The sequence below is a fragment of the Canis lupus genome, chromosome 24 (assembly GCF_048164855.1).
Source record: "Canis lupus baileyi chromosome 24, mCanLup2.hap1, whole genome shotgun sequence".
Lineage (NCBI taxonomy): Eukaryota > Metazoa > Chordata > Mammalia > Carnivora > Canidae > Canis > Canis lupus.
In genome coordinates, this window is record NC_132861.1 from 2683634 (window position 1) to 2711460 (window position 27827).

The 27827-nt window shown below is 43.9% G+C and overlaps 1 long non-coding RNA gene across 1 annotated transcript; it reads right to left on the reverse strand.

Annotated features, from left to right (window-relative positions):
* Positions 1-18534: 18534 nt before the first annotated feature.
* Positions 18535-26680, reverse strand: LOC140616610 (uncharacterized). Its single transcript, XR_012017013.1, has 3 exons — positions 25262-26680; positions 24532-24570; positions 18535-18732 (listed from the first exon to the last, which is right to left on the reverse strand). It is a non-coding gene; the product is annotated as an uncharacterized lncRNA (long non-coding RNA).
* Positions 26681-27827: the final 1147 nt, after the last annotated feature.

Genomic DNA, 27827 nt, shown 5'->3' on the forward strand with positions numbered 1-27827 from the left:
TTATAGTTAAATATTCTGAAATTTTTCCCCACTTTCCTTCCTACTCCATCAAGAGCCAAAGACAGGACAGACATATATTTCCCTCTCCGATAGATTTTCCTAGTCTAGATTCACTCATTGAGTTTTTCCCTTCTGAGGTCCTGTTTATTTGCATGCTTGTTTTTGACAGAATTCACTCTGATGCTTCCTGTCTTGCAGGCATGGAACCTCTTAAAACCCAGGCAACAGGTCCCTGGTGGTCATAGACAACAGAATGCCAACTCCAGTAGCAGATGACCATTTTGGATTCAGGTTTTCTCACTGTTTCTGACCTCTGAGAATTGTGCTGTTTTCTTTCAGCTCTACATTATGTTTCAAAACACATTTTCCGATTTATTCAGTGTTTCAGGTATCTCTGGACCTCTAGTTAGTTGCCTTTTCAGAAGCAGAAATTTTAAGGGTGAATTCTCTAGTATCTCATCAATATAATAGTTATCATTCCTGTTTGAGAGTTAAGATCATAGGGGAAGGGAGGGGAAACTGAATAGGAAGTCATCAGAGAGGGAGAAAAACCATGAGAGACTCTTAACTATAGGAAACAAACTGAGGGTTGCTGGAGGGGAGGTGGGGGGGGGATAATTGAGTAATGGGCATTAAGGAGGGCAAGTGATGTGATGAGCACTGGGTGTTATATGCAACTGATAAGTTATTTAATGCTACATCTGAAGCTAATGATGTACTGTATGTTGGCTAATTGAATTTAAATAAAAAACCTAAATAATTGGTATCTACACCAGCTCCTCGGGCTAGTATCCCAGCTATCATCTTAGTGGAATAGGTAGCATTCCTTCTACCAGCTCATAGTATGGAGATACTCATAGAACAAACGATGACCTTGTTTAATACTTTTTATGAACAAAGAATTAGGAAATTCTTATCACCACACTTTCCAAACCTACCAATATACTTGCTTTCATATACACCCTTACTGCTCTGCCTTCTGTTCTGTGGGTAAAATTTTTTCTTTTACCTAAGTCTGCCCTTTATACCTGCAGGTGCTTTGGACCCCTTTCTCCTGGTTTCCTCCCAGGTAACCATCCATTTTATTTGCCACCACTTCAATTTCTCTCTTTCCATTGGACTATTACCTTGATTACTGTATACCCATGGAAAGACCACTGTCCTGTGACCCCACTTCTCCCTCCATGCACTACTTCATTTATCTGCTGTTCTTGACAGCAGCTAATTCAAAGTATTTTCTATATCATGGTCTCCACTCCTTCTTTTCACATTCTTTCCTGCAACCCATTACAGCTGGTCTTCTATCCCTTCCAGTTGCTCATGTTACTTAAGATTATCTCCATGTTGTCAAAACCAATGATCACTGATCTGTTCTTATCTCACTTGACCTTTGGCAGCATTTGGCACCACTAACCATTCTTTTTCTTTGAAATACTGTATCTTTAGTTGTATGATACCACACACTCTGCCAGTTTGGTTCCTATCATAAAAGTTTGCTCCATCTTAAGTCCATCTCTTCTGCTGGACCTCTAAATGTTGAGGTACTCTGAGGCTCTGTGTGGAACCCATCTTTTCTTCTCCATCTGCATTCTCCTGTAATTCCAATGGCCTTAAATTTGTCTACATCTTTAGCTCAGATCCTCCAGTGTGCCTCCAGCATCTGAAATGATGTCTAACACATAGTATGTACAAATGAATCTAGAAAGGGACACCCGGGTGGCTCAGTCTGTTAGGCAGCCAACTCTTGATTTTAGCTCAGGTCATGATCTCAGGGTCCTGGGACAGAGTCCCGTGTTGGGCTCTGGGTTCAGCGGGAGGTGTCCTCCGGTATTCTCTCTCCCTCTGCCCCTTCCCCCACTCATGCACAATCTCTCTCTCTCTCAAATAAATAAATAAATCTTTAAAAAGGAATCTAGGAAATAAGAATTAATAGACCAAAAGAACATCTTAAGGACTCAAAATCTAAAGTCTGAAGTGCTTTCAATCAGGCAAAATGAACATGAATAATGTGTATCTTGGAATCACTGCCCCTTACCTGGTTCATGCTGACATCTTCAAAGAATTGTGACAAAAACCCATGAAATTCTTAGTATTTCTTAGAAGAAAAAATCCAATTTAAATCTTCTCATAAGCTTGAAAATGGACTGGTGGTGTAGTCTACTGTTCCTTTAAATATCCTAAGCTTTATAATGAAATATTTAGAATAGGAAAGAAATTCACAAACCCTGGGGCAATAGATATCTGAGCACTGGAGGAACAAATTCTTTTCAAATCTGGGTTGCTTTTTTTTCAGAAGAGGGAGAAGTGTGTGCATGTGTGTGTGCATGTGCACACATGCGTGCATGTGCATTAGTGCACTTCCATCCCAAAGTCTCCCCTGACGATAGCATTAGTAAAGGAAGGGACAGGAAAGTTAATAATGTTCCTTAAAAGATAAAACCTGTACAGGGTCATGTCTGTCAAGAAAGGTGCAGATTGGCTCAGCTATACAAGCAGATCCAGAAAATGCAAGATGATAATTGTGTATTTCCTTCAACCCAAGGCGTTCTCAGATGGACTCCTCCAGGGGTTCCCATGAGTCCTGGGCCTATTTGAATTCTGGCTAATGATCTGGAGGAGGGTGTTGCCAGTCTACTGATGACTCTGAATCACATTCATTTTGAGGGCTTAAATCATCAGCATGGACTGAAAAGAATGCACATTGCATAAACTTGCTACTGCTGCTATAACAAATTCTTACAATTTAGTGGTTTGAAACAATATGAATTTATTACCTTACAGTTCTGTAGGCCAGAAGTCTGACTGGTCTCAGTGGGCTTAAATTAAGGTATTGGTCCAACTACATTCCTTCTAGAGGCTGTGGGAGAAGATCCGTTTCCTTGTCTTCCCAGCTTCTCGGGACCTCTCTTGGTCCATAGTCAGACCACTCCACTTCAGAACCAGCAATGGGGTATCAAGTCCCACTGCTGTCTCTCTCTGGTTCTCTGTAGCCAGGAATGAATCTCTCCTCTGAAGGACTTTGGGATTGTACTGGGCTACCTGCATAATCCAGAAGAGAGTCTCCCCACCTCAAGGTCCTTGACCTCACTCATATTTATGTTGGTGCTAATGATGAAGAGAAAGCTAGGGTAGGTCTAAGACAAATTTTAAAAGTTATGACTGTGCAAACATCTTAAAGTGTAGTCAAGGAGCAGAAATGAGAAATGATATGCTAGGTTGGTCAGTTTCGATCAGATATAAGAAATATATTAAGACTGGGGATGTGGTAGACAGGATAATGACCCTCCGAGGATGTCCACATCCTAGCTCCAGAACCTGTGAATATATACCTTTCTATTTTGGAAACAGGTAGTATATATTATGCCATATGCATGGTCAGAGGGACTTTGTAGAAGTGAGTGACTTGAGGGTCTCGAGATGGAAAGACTGTTCTGGAGTATCAGATTGGGCCCAATGTGATCCCAAGACTTTAAAAGTATAAGAGGGAGGCAAAAGGGGAGAGAATCAGAAGGACAGCAGTGTGCCGAAGATTCAGCCTGGTGTTACTGCCTTTGAACACAAGCACAGAGGAAGGGGCCATGGGCCAGAGAGCTCTCCTGGGAGCTGGAAAAGGCAAGGAAACGGATTCTTTCCTAGTGCCTGTGGAAGGAACATAGCTCCCCTTAATTTTAGATCAATGAGAACCATTTTGGACCTCTGACCTTTGGGGCTATAAGATAATAAATTTGTGTTGTTGGAAGCCACTAGATTTGTAGCAATTTGTAGCAGAGGCTGTAGGAAACTGATAGAGGGAATGTGTGTGTCTTTGTGGGTCTGCTTCCTGCAATGGAGTTTAATCCTAAATTGATGTTTTCTCAAAGTTTGACTGAAAGGATGAATAAATAAATGAACCTAAAATCTATGGGCTAATCTTCCCAGGATGCTTACAAATAATGACATTACTTTGCTACTTACATTGATTTTCTCCTTTCATAAGCTTCCTTTGATTAGGAGCAAAGGACACCAACAGAACCCGTAGACATACACATACAAATAAACAGCATTGGGCTTCTAAGGGATAGGAGGAGTCTCCCCCTCTCACTCTTCCTAAATTAAGCCCAGTTTGGAGAAAAGTAAATACTCTCCAGTTTGAGGGCCTAACAGTGGTATGGCAGAATGACCTGCAGCATCTCTAATGTTCAAACCAGGGTGTGAAATGTTCTTAATCATCTGACCTTAGACTCTTAGTTTAGGCTAATTAAGCCTCTCCTGAGTGCACAGAATGTCCTGGCTTGTAGCAGCATTGGGTAACAGTTTGGACTGTACATCTTTGTTCCAGGAGCTTGCTTGATTCCCTGTTTCTCTTTTGTTTCTCTCTTCAAGATTCAGGTCCTGTTGGGCTGTTTCCTTCTATTTTTTATCTTATTTTATTTTATTTTATTTTATTTATTTGGCTGTTTCCTTTTTAAAAGAATGCACTCTACCTGGTGCTCTCCTGGAATCTCTGGGTTTGCGGTCATGGAAGGGACTATTTTGGAGGCAGGCAACAGGGTAGAACCAGCTATATTACCAGCCAGCAAATCTCCACTGTGCCTAATGGACTCTTTCCTCTCCTGGGATAGTGCTTACCTGCACCAACCTCAGATGGGTTTGGAAGAAGAGCCTGCTGCCCACTATGTCTGAAAAGGGACAGTGGCGGGAGAGGTCACTGGGAATCAGTGGAAGAGGAGCTGGTGAGACTTTACAAGCTATTTTATGAAAGGTTCCTTAACCATGAACTAGAATTAATAATGAGTCTACATTGCTTGTGTGTTATGGTGTTATTTTCAAATTACTAGTCAGCCCTTCCCTCTCTAGGGTCGAATAAGCAAGATCTCTCAGAATCTGAGAGTGTGTATTTACATATATATCTCATTGTTTCAGCAGTCAGCTTGGACTAATGTTCTCACAGCCCTGTTTTGCAACAAAATCTGAGTCTTCTCAACTTCAGACCCTTTTACCTACCATTTACCTAAGGTGATGTAAATCTTAGGAATGAAAGGAACACTTTCTTTTTGGAAAAATTACTTAGCTTGTCTAAGCCTTAATTTCTTCATCTGTAAAGTGGAGGTAATAACATCAAACTCCAGGGGTTGTGGTATAATGAATGATTCAGTGTGTGTAAAGCTCTCAGCAGAGTGCCTGCCACAGGGTGGGCTTCCCTAAAAGTTAGCTACTTTTTTTAGTGACATGTGCTTAAGTGTGACTACATATCAGGTACAGGGCCAAGTGCTAGAACACAAAGATGACTAAGATATAGTCGTGACTGAGGGGTTGTTTGAAGTTTGTTGAGGGCGCGGAGTATATGAATGAGTAAAATTAAAATGAAGAATCATGGGTTCCATTAAAATTATGAATAGGGGAGAGGAAGTGGCCCCCTGTACCTGGGAGAGGGGTAAGGATAATGAGGAAGGGCTTCTAGATCAGACACGCTGGACCTCAGACATGTTTATGAGGCAGATGGATGAGAAAGACAGGAGGGTACTCCTTTTCTTCCTGTTTGATTAAGTACCTATCACAGAGGGTCCTGGTGGCACAGACCCAGAGCATTGCCTACATGTCCCTGATCACGCTTTTATGACATACTCATGCTGCTGCCTCACTCTGGCTTGCTGGGGGCGGGGGAGCATTACTCTATGCAGCATCATAGGGAGCAGAGCAGTCATCAGAAGGCATCTGGCTTCTGCAGTTAGGTGGCTTACAGGGCATGCAGAGGAGAGAGTGTATATGAGCTCAGCTTCTTCTGAGGTCCCTTTTAATGGAAAGGAACTCTGAAAGGCTGATAGACTCCTGCTGCATTGTGCTCTCACCTGCAGGCAATACGAGGAGGAAACCCTGGGAATGTGGGCTTTCTCTGCAGACATAGTAAGAAGGATCCTTACCACTTGCTAAGTTCTAATTAATTTTCCCCATTTCTCTGACCTGCCCTTTCCTTCCATCAATGAGCCCTACTGATACATGCTGACTCTAGATAGCATGTGGGTCACTGATTATGGTGAAGCGCCATTTTCTTTATTTTCTCCTTCTAGCGCTGGAAGGACCTAACTCAGTTTAGTCCATGGATGTACTCAGTAAATGCTAGTTGAAAGAAATTCGGTCTCTTATATGGATGGAGACACTTTGTAGAATGTATTTGGATAGCAGGTTAGTGACAGGAAGGCAAAGCCCAAGCTTGACCTGCTTACCAGAATATACCTGGGCCAGCATCAGACACAGTGCTGGCCTGGTGAAAAACAGATATTAAATATATTTTTTTAGTCATCAACACAAGGCTTCAGAGTCATCTCTATTTCCCCCCACTTTTAATGAGTTAATGCGTCTCAGAGATTGTGCCTATAGATATTCTCACATTTGTCTCTTACATTCCTACTGCTACTTTAATTCAAACCCTGGTTATTTGTCTAAAGTGTCACAAAAACCTTTTATGCAATCTCCTGGCCTCCCTGTTTCCAGCATCACCTCATCATCTCTTTCTACTTCGTAGCCTATTTTCTAAAAGTAGGGCCTGGGCAGCCCTGGTGGCTTAGCAGTTTAGTGCCACCTTCAGCCCAGAGCATGATCCTGGAGACCCAGGATCGAGTCCCACATCGGGCTCCCTGCATGGAGCCTGCTTCTCCTTCTGCCTGTCTCTCTCTCTCTCTCTCTCTCTCTCTCTAATAAAAAAGTCTAAAAAGATAAAAAATATAAGTATGGCCTGATCAGATCTCGCTTCATCATCTGTGTATGTGTACATACACACACATAAGTGTGTGTATGTGTGTGTGTATTCCTCAGCCTGGAAACAAGACCCTTTACAATATATTCCACATCTAACTCTCAACATATTATCTCCTTCTATGATTTGCTGTACTTGGAGGTACCACCTGCCATTCCATGAATATTCCATGTTTTTTAATCTTCATGAACTTGCTATTACTCAGTGCTTAGTTTGAATGCTACCTTGCCTTACCCAGAGGCAGAAGGTTTGAAATGTTTGAGCTGAGAGGGTCCCTAGAATATTCCACTGCTGCCTGCTTCCTGTGTACGTAGGGAAACTGAACCCTAGTAAGGAGACTGGGCTAATGTGAGCTCAACATTAAAGTCAGGACTAAAAAAGCTCTCCGGGCCCTTCATTCATACTTCTTCTATGTAGTCAGTCTTCATAAACCTGTAATAACATCTCTTATGACACTCCTTATATTCCATTTTACTTTACAACTTCTTGTAATTGTCTGGATTTGTAGGTCCAGGAGCAGAGACCATGTCCTAATCATCTTCATATATTCTGCAGCACATGGCAAAGGGCTCACACATGGTAAGTGCTTTCTATGTGTATAAACAAGAATAAATGGATGGGTGGATAGGTAGATGGATGGGCGGATGAAGAGATGGATGAGTAGATGGGGGGGTGGATAGAAGGATGGATGGAGGGAAAGATGGATAGATGTGTGGATGGATGGGTCGATGGATGGATGGCTGCATGCACGAATGAATAATTGGGTAATTAAGGATATGGTAGTTCTCCAGGAATGTGTTCAGATATCCCCTTGTCCCCATAGCAGACTCAATCTGCAAACACTTGTATTATACAGCACAACTACGGGTGTGGCTCATTCATTTTCTGATGTGATGAGGAAGAGATTATGAGTGGGGGCTGAGTGAGGGACCTACCCTTCCAGGTGTGTATCATAAAAACAACAGGAGTCTTCATCTGCTCCAGCTCCTGTGTTAAGTACTCCATGTGCATTACCATATTTAATCCTCACAGCAACTTTATGAAACAAGTGTTCTTATTATTCCCAATTTAAAGGCACTGAATGGAGTTGAATAACTTGTAAAGGAAATTGTAGAGCTAGGATTTGAGCCTAGCTTTTTCTGACTCAGAAGCCCGGGCTCTTACCCATGACACACAGCCAGGAAATATCGGGGTGGCAGGTGGGTGCGAGGCTTTGGAGATCAGAACCGCTGTGTTTGAACCAAGTCAGACCACTAATTTCCTGAGCAGGCAAATCACTTAATTTGACTTCTCGGTTTACTCTATGGTTTAATGGAAGTAATCGAATCTTCTTAGCAGGAGTTCTGTGAAAATTAATGACTGCATAAAAAGGGGTTTAAGATAAAGATTCTCAAATAAAAGGAGCTGGAGGGAGAGAATTTAGAGCGCTGTGAGGAAAAGAGTGAGAAGGTGCAGTTGACTCTATTTCCATTGGCCGGTTTGTGAGCTGGTCATGTCTTTGTAAAAATGTCAGCTTCAAATAGATTTGCATGGACGAGGTGTTCTGGGGGAAGTAGAACCTGGTACATATTTTCTAGATTTGATTTTTATACATTTATGAAACATTGCTTGTAGCATTCTATTATTTAAAAGAGAAATACCGTTATGAATGGATAATGGTGGTAATCACACCCTGTTAGGGACCCAGGGGCAGCAATATGCATGGCCTTCGCCTCTGAGTCAGCCTGGCTTCTCCACTGGTAAACTCAGCATTCCACATTCTTTCCCTTGGTCTGCTTGTGTTCAATCATGGACACAGTCAGAGGATGGACAAAGAGCAGTGCTTTATGTCACCACGTCCACCCTTCTCTCCCCCTCTCCTCTTCAGATGGGAGTGTCTTGGCATGATTTTTCATAGGTAGGATTCCTGCTCCTAGAGTTTGTCACCCTTCATGGGGCTGTACGTGACCACCATCCATGCCCTCCTGGATGAATGAACAAATGTCCCTCAACCTCTTCTAACCCAGCCAGGTATCACTCATCCATCCTTCCATTCATCAAATATTTGTGGAATATTAGCTCTGTGCCAGATGCTGTTCTAACACTGGGAAGTGATAGATGTGATATCTGTCCTGTGGAGAGATTCACCATCAAATAATCAGTGAAATAATTGAACTATGAGAAGAGGAGACAAGTGGGTAAGGAAGGGTAAAGGGAAGTAGAAAAGCCTATGACAAAAAAGTACAACTGTATGGGGTGAGATCAAGGAAGTCTTCCTGAAGAGGCGATTTTGAGTGGGAACTGAAAGATGCACAAGAATTAGCAGGGTTTATAGTGCCCAGTTGCTAGGTGTATGGGTTACGGAGACAAGCAAGACCAGGAGGTAAATGGCATAGCCCTGACCGCAGGGTGCCAGGGAGATGGACAAACATACTAACAATGATGCAGAAAGTGGCAAGTGCTATTGGTGGAAGTGTGTAAGCTGGAAGGTGAGTGGGGGGTTCCTGTCTGGAACATCCAAGGGCAGTTGATATTGTCTGGGGAGTTGCTCTGGAGCATAAGTGGAATTAGCAGATAGATAACAAAGGAGAGAGATGAGGGCATTTTATGAAGATGGAACACCTTGGACAAAGCTCAGATTGCTGAAGCATCCCTTTGAGAAAGCATGGATAACTTTTCAAATCTATAGAGTAGGGACAGGTTGGGAAGATGAGACTGGAGAAAGGATGAAGTCCTGTAAGGAAGGGCCGTGTGACTTATGCTAAGGAATTTGAACTTGATGGAAAAATGTTCATGTGAAGAAATATTGAGGGGTTGTAGTCAAGGGAGTAGAGTGACCAGATTTGCACTAGAGAATCCTCTGCCTGGTAGGAGTGCGCTGGGCAGGAGGCAGAGGAAGCTGTGCAGGAGCAAAGTCAAGGAAAGATTCTTTACCATGTTCTCCAAGGAAGTGACTCTTTGCAATAACAAGTCCCTAAATCACAAGTTCCTTGGCTGACTACACTTCTTATCCCACCATCTCTTAGATAGAACTCCACCTGTACTCAATCATTGTGGGGAACCCAGCAGGAAATATTCCCAAAGGATTGGTTCAGGCTTTCCAAACACATTTGACCACCATGTTTAGAGTGATTTTCCTAAAATTAAAAGCCGAGTGTATCAGTTCTTGCTTAAAATCATTCAGTGGGTTTTGGACAAAGCTCAAATTCCTTGCCTTATACCTTCAAGGCCTTTCTAGAACTAGTTGTTGGCAGAGCCCGCTGTGGGAGAACCATTCCAGGGTGACAGCTTTTGTAGATTTTCTCCTAAGAGAAATGTCTTCCCAAGTCCTTTGCCCATTCCATTTGGTTAGTTTTCTTTCTATTTTTGAGTTACAGGAGTTCTTTATACACTTCAGGTATTAATCTCTTCTCAATACATGTGTTGAAAGTGGTCCATGTCTTGAGACCAGAGAAGTATGTTAAAAATCATGGAAGAGATGATGGATGAGATTTGGATGGGTTGGGTTTGAAATGCCTAAGGAATATTCAGGAGCAGACCCCATAGAGATTGTCTTCGTTACATTTCCAAACTTTCTTAATTAAAAGGACATTATCCTGGCTATTGTCAAAACGTTTATGTCTTTGCCATCATTGTCAATACTGCCATCTTCATTTTGGGTGGCAGTAAGATACTGAAACCTAGAAGCCTTTACTATCTAATCCTGTAAAGAACAGGTTTGAAGAAACAATATATAAGAAGATATTTTTGAATAACTTATAACAAGTCTACTTCCTTAAGATGTCTGGGTCTTCACATGCATCAAACCAGGCCATGCTGGTGCTGTGCTGTTCTGGACACTTAGCCACCCCTGTTCCTGAATCATGCTTTGATGTTATGTTTTGGCTGTACAGAACATTGTAGACTCCATCCAGGTGAAGCCTGTTGCTGTTCTGAGGTAGGGATGGTGTTAAGGACTTTCTCCAAAATAGCCAAACTTTTACCTAGTCAAGACTCCTTTGAGAAGATCCTTTTAGGATCTGAAGAGAAGATGGAAGCAAAAGGCAGAGTTTGGGGAGCAAAATGTAAGAAGTAAAAGAAAGAAAGGGAGAAAAAGTAAACTAGGGGGAAACACCCATGGAGACCAGGGCCAGGTGGAAGGTCTCACACAGGCAGGGGCTATTATCACCAAAGATGAGGAAGAGGAATTAAAATGCAGGAGGGGTGTCAGCTCCCAGGGTGTTCAAGAAAGATGAGGACTTGTCTCCCTTAGTGAATGTGGGAGTGTGGGATTTGTTGGTGGCTTTAGCAAGTGAAGAGGTAATTCGAGGAAAGAACCCATGTAGAGAGGAAAAGTTTGAAAATACAGATATGGAAAGGGAAAATTAGCAAGAAAGAAACTATTAAAGAGGTGAGACGGTGTGAGATTCAATGCAGAGGTAGAGGGGATCCCTGGGTGGCTCAGCGGTTTGGCGCCTGCCTTCAGCCCAGGGCGTGATCCTGGAGTCCCCGGGATTGAGTACCATGTCAGACTCCCTGCGTGGAGTGGAGCCTGCTTCTCCCTCTGCCTCTGTGTGTGTGTCTCTCACTTAAAAAAAAAAAAAAAAAAAAAAAAAAAGCAGAGGTAGAAGGTTTGGCCCTGGACAGGAAGAAGGAGACTTTTTCTATTAAACATGAGGGCAGAAGGGATGGCAAGGATGACAGAGGCTGGGCAGCTCTTCCCCAAACCATTTTCCTTCCTTTCCCATAGGCAGTTGGACCAGATTCTCATTCTCCTCTACCAGTAGGTCCAGGCACATGATTAAGTGCCAGCCATTGGACTATGAGTGGAAGTGGTATGTGCTACTTATTAAAAATTCTCATGCACACCCCTCCAGACTCTTTGCTCTGGCTGAGGGAGATGATGACCTTCAGAGAGACCTTGAAAACCACATGGGGACGACCACAGCACCTCCTTGAATCTTGGTGTCTGAATGACTGACAAGGAGCACTCTCCATGCTCCTGACCCCTTTCTCCCCAACATGGAACCTAGGGTGGACTATTAATGCAGTCAGCTAGAAAGTTATCTTGTGGGAGTCACAAAACCATTGCAAGTTGTTGCATGTAACAAAGGTTATATGCCTAAGATATCCCAGAATAGAAAAGAATTTTAAAAAGGAGCTGATGGAGGGCCTTTGAGGCGTGGCAGAAATAGAGGATAAGGAGACAGCTGTGTAGGGACTGAGTGGCTCAGTGGCTGAGTGTCTGCCTTTGGCTCAGGGTGTGATCCTGGGGTCCGGGGATCCAGTCTCACATTAGGCTCCCTGTGAGAAGCCTGCTTCTTCCTCTGCCTGTGTCTCTGCCTCTCTCTCTCTGTGTCTCTCACTAATAAATAAATAAAATCTTTAATTAAAACAAAAGGAGACAGCTGTGTAAAGACCAGGGAAGAGAGTTCCAGGTGGCGTGAAGAGCAAATGCAGAGTCTGTTGGAGGAGGCCATTCTCTATGTCCTGGAATTGTCAGAAGTTCAGTGTGATTGTATGTGCATCCAGGAGTGGAGGGTGGAGGGAGTGGCACAGGGAGCTCAGGGAGCTTGGTGTGGCTTTCCTGTCCTTGTATCAAGCTGGTACTTTGAGTTCAGCTGGATCCTTCCAAATAACCACATGTTTCATGCCACCTTCTGCTGGGCTTGCACTGGGGCAAGAGGTGGAGCCCAGCCTTTTGGCTGCAGCAAGCCTCCACTGCAGGTGCCTGAGACCATGACTGTCCCTAGAAAGGCAGCTCTGGTCATGGTTGCCTCAAACTCTGGCTTCTGCTCTTGCTCGAGCTACCTGGAGGGTAGAGCAGAGGACTACCTATGCCCTGAGTAAAAGTTCAGATGACAAGTTTATGTAGGTGTTTATCCACAGTCCCTGTGACCTCTCCTAGATCTGAGGTGCCTGTCATCTGGATGTTTTGTGGGACATCTATCCCAGCTGAGTGAGCACTTTTCCCCCAGAGGTCCCCCGCACTCAAAAAGATGTGCTGTCAGTACCTTGCCACCCGTTCTGCAGTCAGTGGCTCTCCCGGGTACAGTGCCATAGGCCGGGACATTTTAGATACAAATCAGCTAAGAACTTAATGAGCGCCTTGGCAATTTTCATCGTCCATCTCCGAGCCTATCTGCTCACTGTTGCTGTGGTGATTCATCTGTGTGGAACACGAGGCTCTGTTGCGCTAATGATGCATTTTACATGAACACAGCCCTAGCTGACATATAAATCCCCCCTTGCTTGAATGGAAACATAACCTGTAATGCAGCTACTAACTGGTTGGTTTTTAATTTAACTCCTGTGTTTTTCAGAAAACAAGAAAATTCGGGATCCCTGGGTGGCGCAGCGGTTTGGCGCCTGCCTTTGGCCCAGGGCGCGATCCTGGAGACCCGGGATCGAATCCCACATCGGGCTCCCGGTGCATGGAGCCTGCTTCTCCCTCTGCCTGTGTCTCTGCCTCTCTCTCTCTCTCTCTGTGACTATCATAAATAAATAAAAATTGAAAAAAAATATTAAAAAAAAAAAAAAAGAAAAAAAGAAAATTCTACCCTGAGGGAATATGAAGTTTAAGTCTGGCTAGATTTAACTGATGTTCAGTCATCATTCATGGGGGTGCTCCCCAGCATGGACTGTCACATATCGGGGGCCTAGAAAAATGCCAAATTCCTCCTCCTCTCTGAGTGACTGGAAAGATGTCTAAGACCCTGGGCTGGATCCTGGAGGAGCCTGGGGTATGATAGAACCCACAGAATTTGAGAAAGGAAGTGCTGCATTCTCTTGTGTTAGAAGACATTGCTCACCACATGATTATCTCTCTGTGCAGGTGTCAACTATTGAGATCAGCTGGTGTCACCTTTTGTCTTGCAGGGGTGAGAGCACAGCTTTCTTCTTGTAGATGTTGGAAAGGAAACTTAGTTGGTTTCAGAGGTTGCCTATGGCCCACTTAGCTCCGTTTGCTGCACACGGTCCAAGCAAGTGGCCATTTCCCCAATTGTCCATGGGCCTCAGAGTCCCCTGGAGCCCAGGTGAAATGGCAGGTTCCAGGGTGCCACTCACAGAGCTCTGATTCAGAATTTCTATGGCAGGGTCCTAAGCTTTGCAGTTGAAGGTAGCTCTCCACAGGGTCATGAGCTTGAGACAAAAAGTGGCTGAGAACAAAAAGTGTTGATGACAGACAGCGGTGAGAGGCATGCTGTTCGTTACTGCTGTGCATTGGCCATGCACATGGCACTCTGGGTGTCAAACGTGCTAAGTGATATTCATTTCTTCATTTCTCCTGCTAGGTGCCAATCCCCATGCTACATGCTGGGAATACAGAAATGAGTCAGCAAAAGCTCTTGCCCCATGAAATTCTTAGGCCAGTGTGTATGGGCAAGTAGACATCCATAGACCTAGTACAATATATGAAGACCGATGGTGCCCTAATGTAACATGAACTCAGCTGGAAGAATCATGGAATAAAAATTTTCATTGCCACTTATTGAGCACTTAGTAGAGGCTGGATTTTGTCTTACATAAGCTAAGTAAATTCATCCCAACAACTGTACAAGGCAGGTAAAGATGAGGTGTAGGCTGTTAACGTAGTTTGCACAAGGCTGCCCAGTTAATAACTAGCAGAGCCAGATGGTTGTGGCCAAAGTCCATGTTCTGAAGAACTCTATTTTAAAGTTTAGAGAGAAGAGGCCTGTTATTTGCTGAACACCTACTGCGGGGGGGTGGGGGGGGTGCTCACTAGGTTGATTATTCATGGCATTTCTGAGGGCACCAGAGTTCTGTGAGGAAAAATGCTGTAAGCATGGATAGACAAGGCACACTTGTCCGGATGCCACCTCACATCTCATAGCCAGGGCCTAAATGGATGCAGGTTGCTGGGATGTTGGTTCTCTTAGCTTTGCTGGTGGCTGGGCAGGGTCTTGTTACCTCCAGCTATGCCCCCAGTCGATTTACCCCAGTGTACTCACAACGTGGGGTTCAGACTACCCTGGTATCTATTTCCTTGCCCTCTAAAGCAACTGATGCTGTGTAGATGGTAGTTCTTTCAGCCTGAGATGACTGGGGATTAGTTTGCATTTCCATTCTCTGACCACTTTGGATGCTAACTCGTTGCCTCTCTGCCACCAGTCCCCTCTCCCAGTCTTTGTATCAATTCAGTCAGGTTGGTAGGTGGGTGTTGGGAGAAAGCACCCCTCTGCTGGAACAGCAGTGGGAGCCGTTTAGTCCCTTACGGTCCATTTGCCATCACACTGACTCACTCTGTGCACATTTTATCTGTTGGGGTTTCGGTTGAAGACATCCTTCTTCACTTCCTCTCCTAAAAACAGTCACATCTTGTGTTCCAAGAAGCATGACTGCTCCAGCATTAGTCACATGTCATGGGTGGTCACTTGCACCTCTACTTGAAGATGGGCTGCCATCTTTGGTGATGTTAGTAACAGGTCCTTAATCAATGTGCTATTTCTATACCCTTCTTTACAAGTTACTATTAGGGGCCAATTATATTTAAAAAACCACTTTCTCTTACTCAGTTCAACCAAAACAGGAAGCCATAGGTATGAATACTCTTCCTGTGAATCAACAGAGGAACACTTAGCATCTGCACCCATGAACCTACAGCTTGAGGCTGCTAGATTTGCTTCTGGAAGAATGGAAGGTTGCAAGCTGGACCCTGGGGTAGTAAGCAGGTAGGAATGGGAGGTGGAACAGCTGTGCCTAGTGACCTTACAAGCTAAGCCTGGAAGACACTAAATAGAGAGTCACACACTGTGAGCTGGAGTGACAGGGCTCGGAAGCCAGGGCAGGGATGGGCAGCTTCATTCCAGGGGTGTTATAAATAAGGTGACAGGCGAGTGCTGACTAGCAGCTGATGTACTTTAGTAGCAGTCAAACTGGAATGACAGTCCTGGGCCTTCTGGGAACTAGTGAGAAGGGGGTTTGGGGGTATGGTGGGTGTTAGAAGTCTGGACTTATGTCAACACCTTATGATGGATCAGACAGACACACACACACACTATTGTCACTCACACTCCTTTGGCCTCGCTGATTGTCCAGCACTGGGTCACAGGTCGCTAACTTGTGATTAGTGATACATATTTCAATATTAACCAGTGAGTCACAAGTATGAAGGAGTAGGAACCAATATGGTTTCAAGTCATCCCATGATATCACTGGGGTTTAAAGAGTCCTTTCTTGGCTGTTCAGGGGGCTGCTTGCCAGAGAGGAGCAATTTGTTACCCTCTTGTCCAGACAGGCTGGTTGGTATGCCTTCGGTAGTGTCCACCAGCCTGCTTCTTCCCAGGGAAGAGGTAGGTTGAGTGAGATCATGCGCAGAATGTTTGAAGATCTGAAAACAAAAGGCTTATATGCAGGAGCTAGTCTGCCACCATCCTCTGTCCAAAATAAATAGCCTTTTTTGACAGCTGTTGATGGGTGCTAAGAAAAGCAGGAGAGCACCTGTACCCAGACCTGTCTAATTGCTCTCCCCCTCCACCAGCTTCCACCTGGAACCTGTGCTCATACCAGGCTTTGAGCTTCCCTGTGAGTTTCTCTTTTGTTCCTGTTTACGTGCTGGACTTAATTTCTGCAGAACTATGGCTTAGGTAGCAGTTCCCCTCAGCATCACCAACTCTGATGCTTTGAGTCAGCTATCTTGGGGATGGAGGTGGGCAGGAGGACTGGTCCTTCTCTGATGCTGCCATTTGTGTCCATTGGCCTTGTTCCTCTCTTCATTCTTTCATCAAGATTGTCCCAAGTGCCTCCTATGGGCCACAGGCTGTGGAATGAGCTGAGGATACAGAGATGGAAGTGTACAATCTGTGGCCAGGAGTTGTTTTAAGGCCAGTTGGGGAAAAATGGCAATAATCTGATGAGTCTGCACAACAGAACAGGTGAACAAATAGTAGGTGTGATTGGAAGTGGAAGGTCATACCCTAGGAGACACCTACATAGATAGCTTGTTTCATTTGTTGCCAGATCTCATGATTACATTGAATCTAAATCTCCCTTTCTGTAACCTTGAACCATTTATCCAAATTCCTGCCTCTGGAACCACACAGAATAAATTGTGCTCCTCCTCCATAATGCTGGAACCCGGGATATGTGAGCTTCTCTCTTCCAATGCTAATGGTCTCATGCCATTAGGTCTAGACCTGTCCCCTGCTTTAATTGCTGTCTTCTGGATATATTCTAGTTTCTTAAAGTCTTTGCTGAAGTCAAAAAGTGTAAGAACCCAATATAATATTCTGGGTTTAGCTGCACAGAAAGACAAATAAATGAAGAATAATGAATATAATAAAATAAAAAGGAGCCTGACAGTGTGTGTGTGTATTTAACTCACGGGTAGAGAAAAAGAATATATTTTTATTTTTAATTTTACAGAATGCAAAATCAGTTCAAAACCTTTTTGGTATACCATAATTGATTTTGATTATCTTAAATGATTACTTATAGTTCTATTGTCTGGTGTGTTTATGCTAAAGTCCAATCAAGAAAGTGTGATGAAAATATCACGTGTGATGGTGCACAGCCCATCAAGTCCATCTGGACCTTTATTTGACCTTCCACCCTCAGCTGTGGCCTTAGTACCCTGGGTGACCCTCCATTTCTGAGTAACTTTCTAATCTAGGCAGACACATGATTTTCTCTCTGGTCAAAGCGAGCTGTAACCAAACCCTGATCTCACGTGGACAACCCTGGAGAAGGCTGGCACAAACCACTCCCGAGTGGCCATCTGGCTTCCAATGTCTGTGAGTAGTACACACCCTGAAGAATGCAAGTTTGTGCAACCATCCATTGTACCTGGATGTGGATGGCCCGTGACGTCTGCTTCTAAAGCACAGCCCGCGAGTCCTGGTTCTCGTCTGTCTTGGAAGAGCCTGTCAGTGTGTCAGAATTTACCTGTCACGGGGTTGGTAGATTGGGCCCTGGCATCTATTCCAACTGTGTATCTCCCAAAATCTCTTGGAGTGAGGGTTATGGATGCAAAGCTGAGTTTCCCAATTAGATGCAGTCGTGCAAGATTTGAAAAGGGGCAATCTGACTGCAGGTCAGATTTCTGCAGCTTTGGCTGGTTTCTGGCCAGCAAGGTCTTAAAGGTGTACGTTCTTCTGTAGCAAAATTCTATTGTATAGTCCCTGGCCTCCTGTGAGTAGAAAGTTGATAGTTTCCAGATCCCACAGATCTGTTCTAGACCTCAGCTGTTCCTGTGGCAGCCTGCCAACTCCCCACCTTCCACCTGAGGTGGAGGGGGCAGCTCCACTTATGGGCTGGGTTGGCCAGGTGGTATGGGAAGTTTTTCCTGGAGGTCCAACCTGCAGCCTTACCGCCTCCCCTCCCCCAGCCCTTCCACCGATTTTGTAAGCACAGAACTGCCTGTATTAAATCAAATCCCATTCTCTTTAAAATAGCTACTTTCTGTTTCCTCAAACCGAGCCTTGACAGGTACATTTATCAAGGCTAGTGTCTGAAAGGTGATTTCGGCTCTTTTACCTTCATGAAAAAAAAAAAGTGCCTCGTGAGGCACTGCTGTCTCTAGAGCCTTAAACTTGAGTTTTCTGTCCTGTGTCTGCTGTACCCATGACCTTGAACAATCACTCAGCTCTCAAGTTCTTTTCCTTATCAATCAAATTAGGCAAATAATACCTGCTTGGCCTATGTGAGCATAAGTAGAGAGAATTAATGTGAAAATGGGGTTTGGGCAGTGAAGTGACTGCTGTGTTTGCTCCTTGGTCATTATAATATACTCCAATATGCCCAGTCTCTTCCTTTTATAACATTTCAATTAGAAAATGTCTCTTCATCAGAAAGTGAGGAATAGTATCCAATGTCCTGTCACATAGTTTGTTTAGATTCCCCATGGCTCTTTTCAAACCAGATACCTTGAGACCTTGGAGAGAAAGCTGACATCTAGGCAGTAATTTATTAATGCATAAGTGGAAAGTTGGTGAAGTCAGGGAACTTTTGAAGTCAGCCAGCTATCAAGATGGACAGCGATATTATCTAGCATGTGAACTCAGTGGCTTATGAAAAAAGTCCTATGGAAAAAGAAGACAGTTTATAAAATCAAATAATACCTCATCATTGGCAGACCATTGGTTCCCTTTCTACTACGTGTTGAAGATCTGCCTCGTATGAGGCTTTCTGCTAGGCATAGGCCTTATGCTAGATGTTAAAATAAGTACATTAAGGAAAATTTTACTGTATGTCAATTATATATTAGTTTGCCCAACCAAATATAAAGAGAGATGCAGAAATAAACATGAAGTTCCTTCCTTTCCATGCCTAGCAAAGCCTGTTTGTGGTGTAGAACGAACGGAGCCCTGCACAGTGTGCTGTAACACACTCCTCTGTGCAGATGATGGCTCCTGGGCGCACCCATAGTCTGCCCTCGCCCTATTATTCCTTCTTGTGGGAATCCTGGCCCCTCTCTGCCTACCTGATTCTCAGCATCTTCAGGCCCTGCTCAGAGGGGCACCCACTCTAATTTTCTTGATTTTCAAAGTCGAAATGAATCCCTCTCTGCTATCCTACTCATTCACCCATGTTGCATCTAGAATGCATCATTTTTCTATGTTATTTTGTTATTTTTTAGTTATCTCAATATACAAGCATAAAGTATTTATATATTTAATTAACTATTTTAATTAATAGAAGCTGGTGCAGCATGGTGCTGGTAGGGAATAAAGTTTGCTGAATTCAATCCTGAATGGATCCTACATACATTTCACTGTATTGAGTAATTCTGAGAAGAGAACCATGGAATAGATACTGGTGAAGCCTCAGTGAGAACCAATAGTCCCTGTCTCCATCTTTCCTATTATTTGCTGCCCTTTTTCTAGCTTCTACCTGCATACCCTTGCCACACAAACAAGCGTACACCCATTTATCAGAAGCAGATCATATGCTAGAGCAGGCAAAGAGTATTAGGACCACAGGAAATCAGGTCACTTTTTTGGCTTTAAGTTTAATTCTTTACAGTGCCAGGTGCATGGAATTTCAGGGAGGAAAAAGAAAATTTATTTAAATCCCCATTAGATTGAATAAGTGAAGTACATAGGTGTATTCTGTTAGCAGTTGTCCTGTGTACATTATCTAATTACTATTTTAATAATTACTGTTTTAGTAATCCCTCAAATCCAAGAAGAAGGTGAAAAGAACAACAAGAAGACAGAGACATTTAAGAAAGTGTAGAGGACTTGCAATGACTTGCCTGAAGAAGTGAAATCTGAAAAGTCATTTGAAAAAACTTAGTGCTGTTAATGAAAATGCCATACATACATTTATACAGAATTGCAAAGCATCTAATATTTTGCATTTAGTATCTCATTAGACCTTCACAGCCATCCTGTGTGGCAGATAGGGTATATGTTTGCATATGAAGAAATGATTTAGTCCAACGATATGCCTCTTTGACCTCTTTGAAGATACCAAATTTCATTGTAAGTGATTTAGAGAAATATGCCTATCTGAAAAGTTTTAGCTGCCATTTTGTTTTAAGATATCAGACTACACCATTAATGAGCTTAATTCCTTTTAGTAGCTTACTAGTTAGGGTCAGATTCAGCTAATATTATCGTGGAGCAGACAGAGAAACAAGATGATTTTCTTTGAAAGGAGGGCTTTGCTCACACGGGTTACAGTGTTGGCAGGGTCTTGTTTGTTAAGATCAAAGTACAAAGTGAAAGACGCTAAACATGTGATTCCAGGCATGTGTCTTTCTCTCTTCCTTGGAGTATATACCCACAGAAAATAAACACAGCGCTGAAAGAACATGGGGTGCAGATCTGAAATGCTCTGGATTGGTCATAGGTGAGTGAAGATGAAGCCCTTTCTACTTTCAGCTCTCTGTCAAGTTGATGTGCTGCCATCTAGAAATTAGCCAGAACATGGGATCTGAGGGAAGAAATTAGAAGACAACTCTCTTTTGTTTTAAACAGAGACATGAAAAATAGTACTTAAAAAGTAGCAGAAGTTTTTCAAGTTAGAGATTCATTTACTTAGCTAAGATATATGACTGCTGTACACTAGGGACCCAGAGATAGAGACGGCATGGTTTTCATCCTTGCACAGCTCACGAACTAATGGGAGAGATGAACATGTAAGCCCAAATCATTCAATAAGAATATCTCTAATAGTGTGGGGTGGGAGCAATAGCATATTTGAGGAGATGGGGAAGGTTTCTTAGAGGTGATACTGGAGAGTACAGAAGCTAGCTTCAGTCAGTGGAGAGAGGGAAAACTATTCCAGGCAGAGGAAAGCAAAAGCACAGAGATGTGAAATGTAGGGACAATTTGCTGAAATGGTCAGTGATTCATGAAACATGTGCTAAAGTCCAAATAAAGATGGAGGAGATTACACATGAAAATAAAGAAAATTTCTGAAAGGTATTTTCGTACCCAGAAGGTTACCACTCTGGAGAACATAGCTTTAGAGTGATGTTTTTCAAACTTTGTTGTGCTTAGAATCTGAATAGGGGTCTCACTAAAATATGGATTCCAAATAAGATTTGAGGTGGGGCCTGAGGTTCTGTGTTTCTCACATTCTTTCAGGTGGATGGTGATGCTGTTGTTTTGTAGCCTACTCTGGGGATACGAACAACAAGTGGGAGAAGGACAATAAGGGTGATAAGCTTCGCGCTCAGTTAGAGGTATGGGTGTTGAGTGTGCCTGTGTGCGTGTAGCTACTGTGGGCAGGATTGGATGTTATTCAGCAATGGACAGTAACCAGTGCTTTTAAACAGAGTGGTGACAAAATCATATCTGTGTCTAGTGACAAAGTGAAGAATGGCTGGGAGTGGGTAGCACAGGGCACAAAAACAGGATGCTGGGCAACAATCTAGGTACTGATATTGGAGGCCTGAACATTCCTAGTAACCGCAGCAGTAGAGACAATGAGGTGGATTCAAGAGATACTCAGGCATTAGGACAGACAGGGCATGATGATGGACTGGATTGAGGGTGTGAGGCAGAGGCAGAAGGAGGGAAGTATGACTTACAAGAATCAGTTATGGAAGAGTGGGGTTTAGTGCTCTCGTGATGCCGTATATAATTCAGAAAGAGGAAATGGGCAGGTTTGGGATGAAAAGGAGCCCATATATCAAACAAACAGAGCTGCTCAGAAGGCAATCATCATTCAGAATCAAGGCCGAGGAGAGAGGATACCGTCCTGATATATACGCGTGGTGCAGAGAAATGAATGACGGGTTCAATAAAGGGATGGCCCCAGGGACAGAAGGAGAAGAGCAGGCAGTATCGTAGCAAGCTGAAGCCAAGCACTTCAAGAAATAGGTCCCATCAATGTCAAATACTCCAGAATGCTCATAAGGATGAGGTCAATTGAGTGTTTAAGTGTTCAAGATGACGTTGGCGAAGGTAGTTCCAGAAGCATTATGGATGTAGGACTATATATTACTAAGGTAAGGAGAGTGTGGTAGGCAGGATAATGGTCTCCCGAAGATGTACCTGCTGTAGTCCTTGGCACATATGAATGAGCTACCTTAAATGGTGAAGAGATTTTGCCATTGTGACCAAAGTATGGACCTTGAGTTGCGGAGATTATCCAGATAGGCCCCATCTAAACACGAGTTCTTATAAATAAAAGAGGAGGCAGGATCATGCCTCAGAGAGAGATGTCATGACCACTCAATCCACTGTTGCTGTCTTTGAAGATGGAGGAAGGGGGCCATGAGTCAAATGGGGACCTTAGTCCTACATTTGAATCGAATGACTAGGGAATGGATTCTCTTCTAGAGCCCCCAGAAAGGAATGAAGCTCACTGACACCTTGACTTTTGTTTTTAAAAGATTTTATTTATTTATTCCTGAGAGACACAGAGAAAGAGAGAGAGAGGCAGAGACACAGGTGGAGGAAGAAGTAGGCTCCATGCAGGAAGTCCGACGTGGGGTTCGATCCCGGGGATCGCACCCTGGCTGAAGGCAGGTGATTAACCTCTGAGCCACCCAGGGATCCCCCAGACACCTTAACTTTTGTCTGCTGAGACCTGTGCCAGATTTCTGACCTAGGAAACTGACCGCATTTGACACTATGTGATTTTGGCTATTCACTGGTTGAAGCCGATTGATAAGTAAGATCACTGTATTTACTGCAGGGATTATAATACATCTCTCCTTCCTTTGGAACTTTCTTAATTTATACATAGACCTTATTTTTCAGAGTAGTTTAGGTTCTACAGCCAAATTGGGGAGAAGGTACAGAGATTTCCCATATGTCCCCTCCCCTACTATGAATGTCCCATGCCATAGTAGTTTATTGGTAAATGAACTTTACCAATGATTGTAAAATTGTTGACCCTAACTTGATGTCTTGTTATCACCCAAAGTTGATTGTTCACTTTGGTCTAAAATGTTACTCTTGGTCTAATATTTTTTCTGACTTGGAAATAGAGAGATCCCAGCAACAGCCTTTTGGTACGTTGATTTACCTGCTGTGGTCACTCCGTAACCCAGTGCAGACCACACCGCGACTTGCTAGGAATGCAGTCAAAGACACCTTCTGTCTCTCCTGCTCTGTTTCCCTCTATGGCTCCCGCTCAACAGTCCAGCTATTACAATAAGTGCTTAATGTGTGCTCTAGCATTGTTGTGGTATCATTTAGATGATTGCATGCTGGGCTGACACAAGTCAGAGACAGCAAACACATTAAGGGCTCATCATTACCAGCTTGCTGGGGATTTGGGCAATGCAATGGTGGTGAACCTCAGATGCTCCACTGAGACACAATCCTATTTGTACCCTTTCCTCATCCTGTCTCATTCCCTCACGTTCTGTCCCTTATATATGCGGTCTTGCTATGTCATTTGAAGCCAGTGTGTAGCGTGGCTACTTTTCCACTCTTGCTCACCCCCCCTGGGGAACAAAGAAGTATCAACTGGCAAAGATGTGGTTATTGCCTTTCAAATGTCAAAGGGTTTGGGGCACTGTAGTCATGACCATGGGCATTTTTAACCATTTTTTAGAAAATAATTTGTACCTTTCAATGTGATGTTAAATTTCTGTGTGTATTTCAGTCGTTCTAATTATACACCTTTGATTTTGAAAGAGTGTTGCCAGAAGCAAGGTCTAAATGTATTTAGTATGGATTAAGTGTGCCCTAAAAGAAGCATTTAACACCATGCCATCAATTTCTTGTTAACACTGGTAAAGGTCCATAGATTTATGCCAGCTCTTCTTTCATTTTTTCTGTATCCATCCATATTTTTCTTTCCTGTCTTATGGTACTATTATAACTAAGCATTTCTGTACAGTTATCATTCAGTTCAATTACTAGACACACCACAGAGTGCTGGGTGCTGGGATGACAACTATAATGGTGATATTTCTAATAAGGAGCCTTAGGCCAGTTCTCTCTCTCTCTACAGGTGCTGTAGCGGGTAGAGTGAGAAGATACCCACAGACACCTGTATAGTTGTATGGGGCACACACACGCTTGCCTTCCCCACAGAATGGCACAGAAACTCAGCCTATAGCCTTAGCTCCAGAAGAATTCTCTTTATCCCAAAGGGATACAAGTCTGAGAAAAAGAGTGGAGGGGAAAATCACATTCTGTGAGCTGATTACCCAACAAGTTACTCTATGTTGACGTATACCCTTCTTATTTTAGCTGTCCTGTGTCTCCTTATCCTAGGCAGTTGCTGGGTGAGTCTTGCTTATCATATTCATCTGGCATTATAGGTACTGAACAATACAGGTAAATCCACAGTGAATTTTTTTACCTGGGTTTGCTCCAGATCATTGGGACCAAATCCTACTTATCCATCCACCTACAAAGTTGTCTTCTTACCAGAGACAGTAACATATTGCCCTTATTTCTACTCACCTTCTTGAAATTCTCTGATAGATTTCTGATGTTTGAGGCCTGGAAGAAATTACATGTGCATGGATTCAGTAGCTAGCATTTATTACCTACTGTGAAACAGGAATTTTACCAGGCAATAAAAATACTTCATTGAGTAAGACACTGTTTCTATGCTCTACTATTCTGTTTGTAGAGTATCTAATTTAATACTACCAGTTAACAATTTGGATAAATATTCTAATGTAAATAATTCCTTCTTTTATCATCTATAATACTGTGTCAAGAATGCAAAAGCTATGCAGATATAAATGAAAACTTAAATATTCACACTCATTGAAATAACTTTTCTATTTGTAAATTTAATGGAATTACTGTAGAACATCATCCATAAGGGAAGGAGTACCTGGGAACACTTTCACGTTGGCCAGTGTATGTCTTAGCAGTTGTAGATACTTTGGCAGTGATAATTGGGGATGGAGGAGAAAGAAGGGATATTGCAGAGGGAGGACATTGGGAGATGTCTGGGATGGCTTTGGGGTTCAAGTTCAGTGGAGTAGCGGATCTAAGGCTGCGTTTGGGATTCTGTGGGTGAATATTGAGAAAGCTGGGTATGGGAGCTTGGGCATTAACACCTGACAGAACAGATGTGGGCAAGTGGCTCAGGCCAGGGATGCAATCTAAGGAAATATGATTTGCCTTCCTTTTATTTGGCTTCACTTCAGGTGGGGCCCTGATGACTGGTTTCATTTACCTTGTGCCTCCAAAGTACCTCAGAAAATGGGTAGCCATTTTCTGGTGACCAGTTCAGCTTTTAAGAATTGATATCCCTGCTGGCTGTGGCTGGCTGGTGGCCTTTAGCCTTGGGGCAGCCACTCTTGCTTTCACACCCTCTGTGACTTCTGAGGCCAGAAGCCTTCCCCTGCTCGCATCCTGTGGACTGAGAACACGTTTGCTGTGGAGATCCATGACTGCTTCCTCCTGTGTCTGAGGCTTTCTTGGCTCTCAAGACTTCCTGGGTTTGCTGACAACACCCTCGTGTGGAGGAGGACTGCCCTGGCTGCTGCAAACATACATGTCATTGAATGAAGAGAACAAAAAAACTGACTGGACCAGACACACCTTCAATGGCCATTGTTCAGCCCCTGGAATGCATGGTTCTGTGCCACCGGAAGGAGAGGGGAGGAAAGGAAGAGGTGACCCCGGGAGGCATTTCCTAAGCACAGACTAGAAAGAGCCTGGTGAGACTGAAATTGGTCAAAAGAAAATGAAAACAGTGCTCTCCCTCCAATCAGGGCAACCCTGAGTGAGTTCAGCTGAAGAAGAGATGTTATGCCTGGGAGCCTGACAACGAGGAATTTCCAAACAATACAGAACACTGTTATCACCACGGAAGCAGCCAGGGGCTCCCTAGAATTTCAGGGTTCTCCTCCTCCCCACATGTAAAAAGCCAGACACATTCACTCTTCAGCAATGTTTCCACATCCTCCATCAGTGATCTCTTCCAGGGCCGAACATTCCTCAGTCTGGAAAACTCTCCTCATGTCTAACCCGAGACATGCTGCAGCTCAACTTCTTTTCTTCTTAACTCCCTTCTGCTGGATGACGGGAAGGAACCTGTTGCCATGTCCTCCTTCAGATGCTGACGACTCACCAACAAATCTGATCTTCCCTTGCTCGTTCACCACCTCTCTCTGGAGCGGTGCATTCTAAAGCCCCAGTTTAATCTTTATGCTCAGGGGAAGGAGCTCTAGTCACCAAGCGAAGCAGAGGCACAGCAACAAGCACCCCTGTTCTGGCCCATCTAGGAAAACCCCAGACTCTCCATTTCCAAACAGAATGCAGCACACTCTTAAAGAGTATTTTGTTTTCCTTTTCTGGAACCCATTGTGTGTTGCATCAAAGACAATGTGTTCATACAGCTGCAGTTGTTGATGGATTAAACTTCCCAGGCAGGTCCCCAGGAGTGTTCAGGGAGAAGGCTAGGGCTTCCCGAGGAGGAGAGGAGGAGGCATGTCTGGTGTGTGTCTGGGTGTGTCTGGGTGTGAGTGTCCAGGCACAGCCGGGCAGCACCGGGGACCGAAGATGCCCTTCTTCCCAGCTTGAAGTCCTTTCAGTTCCTGGAGACTGTCCCCAAAAGCCACACTCGCACACTGAGGAACTGAATAATTGTTGGCACGGTCCGGGGGACAGAAGGCCAGACTGGGCGGGGATAGCATTCCATGATTATAACACAATGCCATAATAGGGTATAAAATTCTTCTCATATTAATTTTATACAATAGGAATCTTAAAACTTGACTTTTACACTGAAAAGGGTGGTAAAATGCAGCCCTTGGTTGTGTTTTGCAACCAAGGTTATCTCATTTGTCCCGGCGACTCTTACATGGGTCCTTGCTGCCAGGCTCTGTTTTAGAAAATGCTGGGCTCCTGTGGAGGAGTGTGGGGCTCACTCACAACCACCCAGCTCAGAACCTTCTCCTTGGGGCCTTCCCAGTGTGGCTTTGAGCCTGACAGCCGGTGCCGCTTTTGGGAAACTGGCCCTGCTGGAAGGCCATGCTCGTTCTTCTTGCCCATGACCAGAGGGCCTTGAAGTGTGGAGTCAAGGCATGTCTGGGCTTCCTCAGAGAACTCAGGCTTGCAGTGTCTGTAAAGCTGGTGGTGCACACGGGGGTCTTAGAGCCGAGTGTTCACCTGTAACACCCCACCCACCCACCCCTGAGGACTTGGCATGACACTCCCCCAGGGCTGGCAAGGACAAGGTGTCCTCCTTTCTGTGCCATTCTCCCTGGGCCCAGCAGCGCCCCGTGCGTACCTTGTCAGTGCTGTTGACAGGCTGACTCACAGACTGGGCACGGTTGCTAGAACCCAGAAACCTGGATGCTATTTCTAGCTTGGCTCTGGTGCTCAGCTTTGGTTTCCTACCATAGAGTCTGGGTGGAGAAGTCATTGGGCTCTCGGCTAGGCAGTCAATTTGGGGTGGAAACCAGGAGATGTGGGACTTTCTCTGCATGAAAGTGTAGAGAATGAACTTAACAGTTCCCATGACCTGGACCATCCCGAGGACAATCTCCGTTCAAGAAACCTCTGTGAACTCCAGAGAGTCTTGATATATTTTAGAGAGTAATTTAAATCCTCACCCTTAATTCACCATTGTACTTATTTGTTGAGCATACATTTATTTAGAATGTTTAATGAGAGCCTTTCGTGAAAATTTCCATAAACCTTAAGTGCAAATAAGCAGCATTCTCCAAACCTCGAAACTCCCCATGAGATCAATTCCTTTTTGAGCACCTTGCAAGACTGGGGCTGCTTGGGGA